General features: G+C 31.4%; 1 long non-coding RNA gene across 2 annotated transcripts; it reads right to left on the reverse strand.

Annotated features, from left to right (window-relative positions):
• Positions 1-5,643: 5,643 nt before the first annotated feature.
• LOC120086786 (uncharacterized) lies at positions 5,644-7,488 on the reverse strand. Of its 2 annotated transcripts, none has more exons than XR_005484326.2 (2): positions 6,874-7,488; positions 5,644-5,929 (listed from the first exon to the last, which is right to left on the reverse strand). It is a non-coding gene; the product is annotated as an uncharacterized LOC120086786 (long non-coding RNA). The 2 variants fall into 2 exon arrangements; XR_005484325.2 differs by having other exon boundaries at positions 5,644-5,945.
• Between the last annotated feature and the right edge of the window lie 2,279 nt (positions 7,489-9,767).

A 9,767-nucleotide genomic window follows, 5' to 3' on the forward strand; every position in this document is an offset into this window, starting at 1 on the left:
TTTGTGTATTTTTCTAACCCACACTAACCTTTGTTAAATTATGAACTCAAACCAAACTAACCCATAAAAAATGGGTTGGGTTAGTTTGGTTCCATCGATTCTCTTTAAAAAAAACTTGAGAGGATCTTAGTTCTTTACTCATGATCCCATATGGAAAATGTTAAATACCCTAATAATGTTCAAAGATATGAATCAACTATATAATATTTATTAAAATAAAAGAAACATACATGGAATCAAATTAAAATACGATTTACCAATAAAAATGCTAACACATAAGATTCCACAATAACAATATCCAAAATCTATAATAACAAAATAAGTCTCTAAAATTCACAAGAAAGACTATAATATCTACAAAATTCAAAATAAAGACAACAATATTTTCAAATGTCTACAAAATTCATAAATAAGACTATAATGTCTACAAAAGTCTTCAAAATCCATAAATACGACTGTAGTATCCACAAAATCCACTGAAAAGAGCAATCCATTAACAGCAACCAATAGACTTGAACGTGATAAAACTTGCTCTTTGAACCTTAAACAAGATTTTTAAAAAAATAAATTATATAAGAATATTATTACAATTTCAATATATTAATATAGAGTAAATATAAAAAATAACACTACTTGATAAAGCTTGATCACAAGTTTCCAATTCTTCAGTTTGTGGAGTAAGATCTAATAATATCAACTTCGTACATAGCCAATTTTGTGTACATATTAAAGCCTCCTCCATCTTAGAACTTAAATAACTTCTTAAAAGAGTTAAGTATTCTATCTCCTGTATAAAATGTTGATTCATAAGTAACTGTTGACACTGGTACGACTAAGACATCTTGAGCAACTTCTGATAAAACTTTGTATTTGGGAGCATTTAATTTCCATCAATTCAAAATATCAAAATTTTCGGTCATATCCTCATTAAGTTTTGAAAAATATCTTTCCACATCATTTCTTATTTCATTCAAAATTTTCTTTTTTCTTCTTCGTTTGTATTCTAACTGTAAATCCATTTCCATATCATCACAATCCTCACTTATTTCAACTATGTGACATGGTTGTTCAAAAGTATGACCACTGGAATCACTTGTCATAAAAAACTCATACAATTGCATCAAACTAACTTTCACCTCATCAGTCATTATTCTAGCAACTTCATCTCCATAGATACATATGAAACAAAAGGACACATAATCCAACTTATATCGTGGATCAAGCACAATAGGTAGAAACAACACTTTGTTCATCTTGTCAAGAGATCCCCAATACTTATCAAATTTCATTCTCATATTGGAAGCCATAGTATATATCACACTATTTATATTTTGTCTCCAACCTATTTACTGTCGTTGAACCCCACAAAGTTCATGAAAAAATGTATTAGAAGTGACATAAGTTGAATCACTAACCTTCAATGTAAGATCATAGAATATCTTAAAAAATTTGACAAATGTTCTAACATGGTTCCAATCGGCTAAGGTCAGTGGCCCCTTTCTTTTCTTTCCATTCTCATCTTCAGTAAAGTGATGTACAACATATTCATCGTCTTCTTCTAAGCATTGAAAAGTCTTTTCAAATTTTAAAGCATGATCAAGCATAAAAAATGTTAAATTCCAATTTGTAGACACATCCAGACAAACAAGGGTTTTAGATTCAATATTTTCATGTCCAACATACTCTAAAAAAAAATTCAATCGCTTAGGAGAAGATCTAATATATCTTACAACATTTCGCACACTAGCTATCGAATCATCAATTCTTTCCTCCCATCATTGACAATCAAGTTCATAATATGAGCACAACATCTCATGTGCAATAATTCATCATCCAAAATAAGAAACTTCTAAGTCTTTAGTTTTCTCTTCATATATGAGATTTTTGAATCATTTGAAGTTGCATTATCAACAGTAATTGAAAAAACTTTATCAATGCCCCAATCCAATAAACAACATTCAATTATTTTACCAATTGTCTCTCCCTTATGATTAGGCACTTGACAAAAATTCAATATTCTTTTCTGTAAATTCCATTCAGAATTAACAAAATGTGTTATAAGAAGCATGTAATTGATGTTTTGTAAGGAAGTCCAAGTATCTGTTGTTAGTCTCACTCTTTGACCACTTTTGGTTAAAATTGATTTCGAATTTTTTTTTTTTTATCCACATACAGTTGATAAATATCCTTAGCAATTTTGATTCTTGAAGGAATATCAAACTTAGGACATACAACATTAGAAATTTCTTTAAACCCCTCTGTCTCTACAAATCTAAATGGTATCTCAGACAATACTAGCATCTTAGCACATGCATTTCTAACTTTTTGTTGACTAAAGGTAATAGACAAAAAATTGATATTGATAGCACCTTTAACAACAGTTTCATTCGGTTGAAACTTTAACATGGTTTACCCTTTAGGTTGCTCTCTAAATAGATAATTATTGCATTTTTTTTCCCAAATGCTTCCATAAGGTACTAGTTCCACATGAAGAAGTGTCACAAATGTAATCTTTATCACAATAGTTACATTTTCATTTTATACCTTCGATGTTAGACCTTTCCATCTTTGTAAAGTGATCCGACACTGAAGACAATGGCCTAGCAGGTTTTCTCTTGCCAATGATTGTCATTGTTGATGGTTTAGTACATGCATCGATATTTATAGGTAGTGATTTATTGTCAATCAACTCACTATTTTCCATCTACAATATTAATAAATAAAGAAATACAAAAAAAGACTGTGAGCATAGGTGAACCATGAAGCAACGAGAAATATAAAGATATAAATGAAAAAGAAAAAGAGAGCTTAGTGGCTAACTAATGAGGCAGTGATTGTGACAATGTGAAAGCAAAGAAACGATGTGAAGTAACGACATAACGTGAAGGTGAATGACGGTGGGGAATGAACCAACATGATTGACTGACTACAGCGTGAAATTGACGGGGGATAATGAACCGATGGTGAAGAAACGGTTGTGAAGAAACATGATTACGATGGTGAAGAAGAAGATGTCGAACGATGGAAGCAATGTCGACGGAAGATCGAGAAACGTAAACGATGGAGACGTGAAGAGAGGAAGACGTGAAGCGATGGAGATGGAAGACGGAGACGATGGGAATATGAAATGGCCACAAACAACTGGAGAGAAGAAAACGGAGACATGGAGAGAAGAAGATGGAGACGGTCACAGACGTGGGACGTTCCTCACGAATCCTTGAGCCGTCGTTAGGTGTATGTTGTCTGATGTTGTAAACTGAAACATGTGAAACCCTCAAAAAATGGGTGGACGGATACTTGGGTCAGTTTGGTTCTGACCCGACTTTCTACCCTCTGAACCCACAAACCGAACCCCCCTGCTCCGGTTTATTAAAAAAAATCCCAAAAAAAAACCAAATTTTTTTAGAACCAACCCAAACCAGGTGGATTGGGTTGGGTTGCTCGATTTTTTCGGGTCTTCGAATTTTTTGAACACCCCTAGACAAAATATTTACCAAACGGAACCTTAATATTTTTTAATGGCGTGACCTCCCTCTTATTTACCTTTTCTCTATCATCATTTCAACTTTCACTAGTAAATCTTCTCAATAGAAAATAAAAAATGCTACTATATATATTAAACTTGGGAAAAAAAATTCATACTATATATTCATTACTTGTCACAAAAGTAAAAATTAAAAATTAAGACTTATGTGGAGTCGGACAAAATAATGAATAATAATCAATATATTATTATTGGATGATACATCAAAGGATGACTGAGAGTATTAAGTATTGAAAACTTTCCCCCAAACTCGAGGCCCACCACCGTCGCTTAGTTAGTGTTGGGTAATGGTTGCAAGGGCTTGTTTGTACAAATGGGTTTCGTCCTTTAGCATGCAGCGGCCTGGTGTCGTTGCCAAAGCTTAAAGGTAGAATCCAAGTTCAATCTTGCGAATAATGTTTTACCTTTTATGGAATATTTGAAAGTGAAATGTTAAAATGCTATACCATACATTGTATCACATTACTTTTCATTTCGATCTGTTTTGTATTCACTTGCAGTCATCCGATTTAGGATGGTTCTTGACCTATTTCAAATCTAGATAGAATTCACGTTTAATACTGCTTAGTAGTTAACTTTTGAATCCTTATGATTCAACCTTTCAAAAGAAAGATATATATCGTTGATATAAGTAATAACTATCAATTATCTTAAATATTTTTTAACCATAATTTCAAATCCTCGGAATCTCTCTCATTTTGAATGTAGTATCGATTCATTCATAGACCCCTCATCTACTTGGATATTACATGATGTGTATGAGAGATGCACGAGAATATCAAAGTCATTCAATATAGAATTTGAATTTTAAATCTGAATCTTAATCTCAAATTTGGGGCATTATTTTTCATTTTTTCATTTTTTGTTTGGTTGTTAAAGATTTTCAATAATAATAATAATAATAATAAGTTATATTATTTGTTATCACAAAACAATTTGAAATTTGAGAGTTCAAAATCGTGTTTTTACCTTAAAAAGACGCTAAACTAAAATGGTGGAATTTTACCAAATTTTCGTAAAAAATTTTAGTTACATTTATTTTAAACCATAAAATTGGAAATCATTTTTTGAGCTCACATTTTTAAGATGGAATAAAAAAATGGTCTATTTTTTTCTTTAAAAATAGATCATTATAAAATTTAGGGCCAATTGCAACCATACCAAAACAAGATATAAAAATTAGGTTCATGTCTACACAATTCAACCTAATTTAAATAAGGCATTGAAATTGAAAAGTAAAAAATGCCTTCATTGATTCACTGGTTGTATGAAATTTAATTGTTATTTGATTGCTATCTGATTTTTATTTCATATTTATTGCTATATGATTGCTAATGATATATATTGTTATCATTATTGTTTGATTACTATTTGATACCAATTGCCTATTATATCAATTATTATCTAATTTTTACTTCATATTCGATTACTTAAATTTTAGTTCTTCTCCTCTTTTACTTGTACACATTTTTTTTTACTGCGGTTAATGTACACCATCAAAAGAGAATCATTGTGATTGATTCTTCTTCTCTTCCTTCAATAGTTTAAGCATAGAAGTTTAGTTTTATGTTAGCTACGGAAGAAATACTTGTTTGTCATGTGGTTGTAAGTTTTTACCTGTAATAGCTTAGGATAGTCATTTAATATTGATTACTTTTTTTTTTTGGTTAATTACTAAGGAATTTCTGATTACCTTACATTTTTTTTATGTTTTTGATATTCTCACCTATTACCTTTTATATATATATATATATATATTGTCAATTAGTTAGTAATTTTTTATATTACTATCGAATTTCCTTTTGATTATCATCTGATTATCTTCCATTTTTTAATCTCACATGTAGTAGTTTCTAATATTGTCATTCGATTGACATCTGATTATCTTTATTTTTTTGCCACATATAATTAGTACTTTCTAATCGTCATTTTTAATATTTTCATCTGATTGTCTTTTAATTTTCATCTGATTTCTATATGAATTTCTACTATACCATCTGATTGCTATTTGATTTTGATTGTTATCTAATTGCCAGTAATACTGACTGTTGTCTGATTACCTATTTGATTACTGACCGATATGTTATATAGTAAAAAGGTGTTAAAACAATACATTAATATACTAAAAAAAACTACTAAAACAATACACTGTTGTAGTTGCATCAAAACAAATAACAAGAATACCTTTGATATACACCATGTAATTGTTCAAATAGGAGCAAATTTACATGTTCTTTAATTAACAAAATCAAATTTACATGTTCTTTGATATTCTCTCACCTTTTGATGTGCATTTACTCTTCCCGTATCTCTTTGACCTCAACAAAACCGTCGATTATGATGACCACAACATGCTTTTAATATCCATTCACGTAGCTGAAATATCTAATCAAATAGCAATCTGATAAAAATTACAAACTACTAAGTATTATGTAGAAATTAGATAATAATCATATGAAAATTAGATAGAAAACACAAACTAATGACAGTCAGATAGCAACCATAAACTACTCAAGATACACTACTCAATCTCTAGCCATAATATGAAGTAAAGAAAACCTAAACCAGAGCCCTATTGATGAATCTATACTCCACAATCTCTTCAAATCTCAGCAAAATCCCCTCAATGGAATAGAAAAAGTGTCATAGAAATAGAACACAAAAAAAATCAAAGAACCTTAGAAGAATAAAAACAAATAGATAAATCAAACGTAAACTTAACATAAACCCATATCTTGTAGCTATATTTGAACTCAAATGAAGCTCCATCAATTACGTATGAAACTCCATCTTCACTTAGATGGAGCTCCATCAACTGAATAGACAACACACTTACATTTACCTTCATATAACTAATTCGTTTATATTATCATTAAGTTGTAAAGAAAGAAATTTAGCTCCACTTCTTAGCCTTTTCAAGTATACCATTTTTGTAGATAATGGCTATTAGTATGACCATCAGGATGGATAATACCAATAAGTTTAACGAATCTTCTTTTCAAAGGTCTAGCTTTTGCCCATTAATTTACCAAATCTTAAGAATTTTCTAACACCAAACATGTTAAATCCAAATGTTAATCTTAGTCTATAATCACATAAGTTGATCAAGAGAAACTCTCAGTCTGGTCGAAGCACATATCAATTTGATTTAAAAAGGAGAAAGCAAAATCAATTCATCATTCTGAACGTGATTTGATTGAATTTAGCAATCAACAAAAGGATAATGCTATTTCAAGTCAAAATTTATATCCCTAAGAAGATATTGTATGGAATGTGAATATCACATTGTTTCGGGAAAATAAAAATTAGGCAAGAGAATAAGAACTTACAGGTAGAGTTTTTGTAACTGAAATGTCTACTGCAATGTAAACTAGTCTCCACCACTTGAAAAGAAAAAAGAGGGAGTGAGAAAAGAATCAAATAGAAAAAAAGGAGGAAAAACAAAGAACCCTAATATATCAAAGGAAGGGCATAAGGATCAGAAGGGGAAGCAACCCTCAGTGGTAGGATGAATAAGGAGAAAGACACATTGGTCGAAACTTGACGAAATGAAGAAGGTGAACCAGGATTAAGGTTTTCGGAGTACTTTGATTTTCAACCAGGGATTAAAGGCCTCAATGGAGACGATGAAGTGCCAACGGACTTGAACATTTCAGTCTGGTCGATAGTGGAGGAAAAAGAGTTGGAATCTTAGAGGTCGGCGATTCTAGCGACGAAATTGAAGTTCGCGGCAGATTTCATCCTTGATTTCTTGCTGAGATCATCGACGTTGATTAGGTGTTCGTGTCGAGTCTATCATCATCGAAAGAGGCTGATTGGTGGGAAGAAACAAAGAATGAGCAAAATATGAAAAAAGATTGTGATGGGGTGGGGTGGATTGTAGGTAGAATAAATTGGGGTTAATTATCTTAAATTGTTGGAAATTAATTTCCTTTGTTTTTGGATTTTGGAGCTAACTTAAAATAATTGAGGAGATACTTAATTTTACGTTTTAAATTGATTTAAATATTTGGAATGATTTAATTTATATCAAATGGATGGATTTTATGTACTTTAATCTTGGTTTCCATAGCTTAAATTAAGGTAATTTAAGAAGTTAATCATTTATTGATTTGATGAAATCATGGGAGATTTTAGAGATATTTTGATAAAATATTTTATTTATTTTTTTAAAATTTGAAAAAAAAAATGAAAGGATTGGGATATTTGAAATTAAAGGAGAGTGAAAAGAGACATAAAATCAAAGAGAAAGACAGCAGTTCGGTTTTTCAGTGGTTAGATCGTCGTTTGAAGCTTTGATTTGTCCGTAATCATTGCTGAATAGAATCTTTAAAACTGGAAACCCTTATCTCTCACTTTTGCAAACCCTCCTTATGCAAGACTCTCACTACCGGTAACAATTTGTGTCTTCCAACAGTAATGCCCATCAACCGTTTATGGCTGATATCGCCACCGCTGCTACCGCCATTGTCATCGAAATTGATATTTTTGGTAAGTTATTTGGTGTTTTATGGGTTTTTTTTGGAAGATCTTGAATACCCATCAAATTTTGGTGTAAGTTTTGGTTTACCCATATTGTTTTGATGTTGAAATTGAGTTTTACAAACTCTCAAGGTGCTTTCTGACAAGATTAAAACTATTTGCCATTCTTTTATGCAAGGTCTAGGTCTTTGTTGAGAATTTTTTAATACCCACTAAGTGTCAGCTTAACTTTTATTTTAATTGTGATTTTTGGAGGTTGGATTAAAAATTCTAAAGTTGCTATCCATTAGAGCTAAAGGTTAATTTTGGTGATATATTTGTTGGATCGTGTTGATTTTGAAGCGTCGAAGTGGTTTTGGATCAAACCACATGTTGGGTAAGCTGTTTGGAGATATTTAGGTTAAGTTGTGATTGGAATTGTGCCCTAAAAGTTAGACTTAATTTCGGTTTATGTTTTTGGATTTATTCAGGATTCAAGGTTTTGCGAAGTTGAATTGCTAGCTATTTGGACTTAATTCCAAAGTAAGTGTCTTACTACTAGTTCGCCTTCAAACTAGTCACTCCAACCACATGATGATTTTATATTGTTATATATAATTTAAGGAACCGTCTTGATTGATATTGTATGATATGTTGACTGAGGTATTTTCAGTAAATTTTATGGGTTAAGTGGCGATGAATGAACTATTTGATTTAATGATATGAATTGATTTGACTGTGGTGTTATGTAATGATGATTGAGGGTATTCTGGTAATTTTTTCTAAGTTAAGTGACTGTGTTTATGATAAAGTTTTAAAAGTCGGCTGATGCATGCTAGGTATATATGGTGCATGTTAACCTTTTTATTTGGGTAGTGTACACCTTACGACTGATTGTGTATTCCTTCGGGATACACACCTATGACGGTTTATGTGTATATTTATGACTATTTATGTACCTTCAGGTATACACCTATGACTGATGTGTACTCCCTCGGGATACACTTATGACTGATTTGTTTATCTATGAGTACATCTATGACTGACGTGTGCTCCCTTGGGACACACCTACGATTGATTTGTGTACCTTCAAGTATACAACGTGTGTTCCTTCGAGACACATCTATGACTGGTATATGTACCATTGGATATACACCTATGACTGATGCGTGTTCCCTCGGGATCACATTTATGATTGATATGTAACTTTTGGGTTCACTAAAACCAATAGATATGGGTGTACACCATTGCCTAGATAAAATGTTTAACATGTTACCTAGAGTGTCCAGTAGTGGGTCACTTACTGGGTATTGTTATATTCATCCTTTCTTCCTTTATGTTTTTCAGGCAATAATAGGACTAGACCGATGAGTAATAGACAGGGCTCGTGACAGAGCCATATGGAAACATCAAAATCGCTTCCGCTCAGTCTATGTCTTAGTCATGTGAATATTTTGAAACTTTGAATTTATTGTCAGGCAGAATATTTTGTTGTCTTTGGAAATTTTCTTCGTCAATATTTTTAAGGGGCCCGATTAAATGTTTTGTATATTTGATTTATTTATTAATTTAAAATTTTGGTTTGAAAAGTCAACTATGTTTCACTAAATTTATACTTTATTGGTCGAAATGTTTGAATGAAAATATGTAGTCATGAGTAATAGTCCTTGTCAGAGAACTCGAATGGTTGGATTGTTACATTGTGGCTGAAGAGAGAAGGAAGAATGTAGAAGGAAGGGAGAAATAGGGTTCCATTCCTAAA

The sequence above is a fragment of the Benincasa hispida genome, unplaced genomic scaffold (assembly GCF_027475165.1).
Source record: "Benincasa hispida cultivar pf3 unplaced genomic scaffold, pf3_genome.v1.1 HicScf1727, whole genome shotgun sequence".
Lineage (NCBI taxonomy): Eukaryota > Viridiplantae > Streptophyta > Magnoliopsida > Cucurbitales > Cucurbitaceae > Benincasa > Benincasa hispida.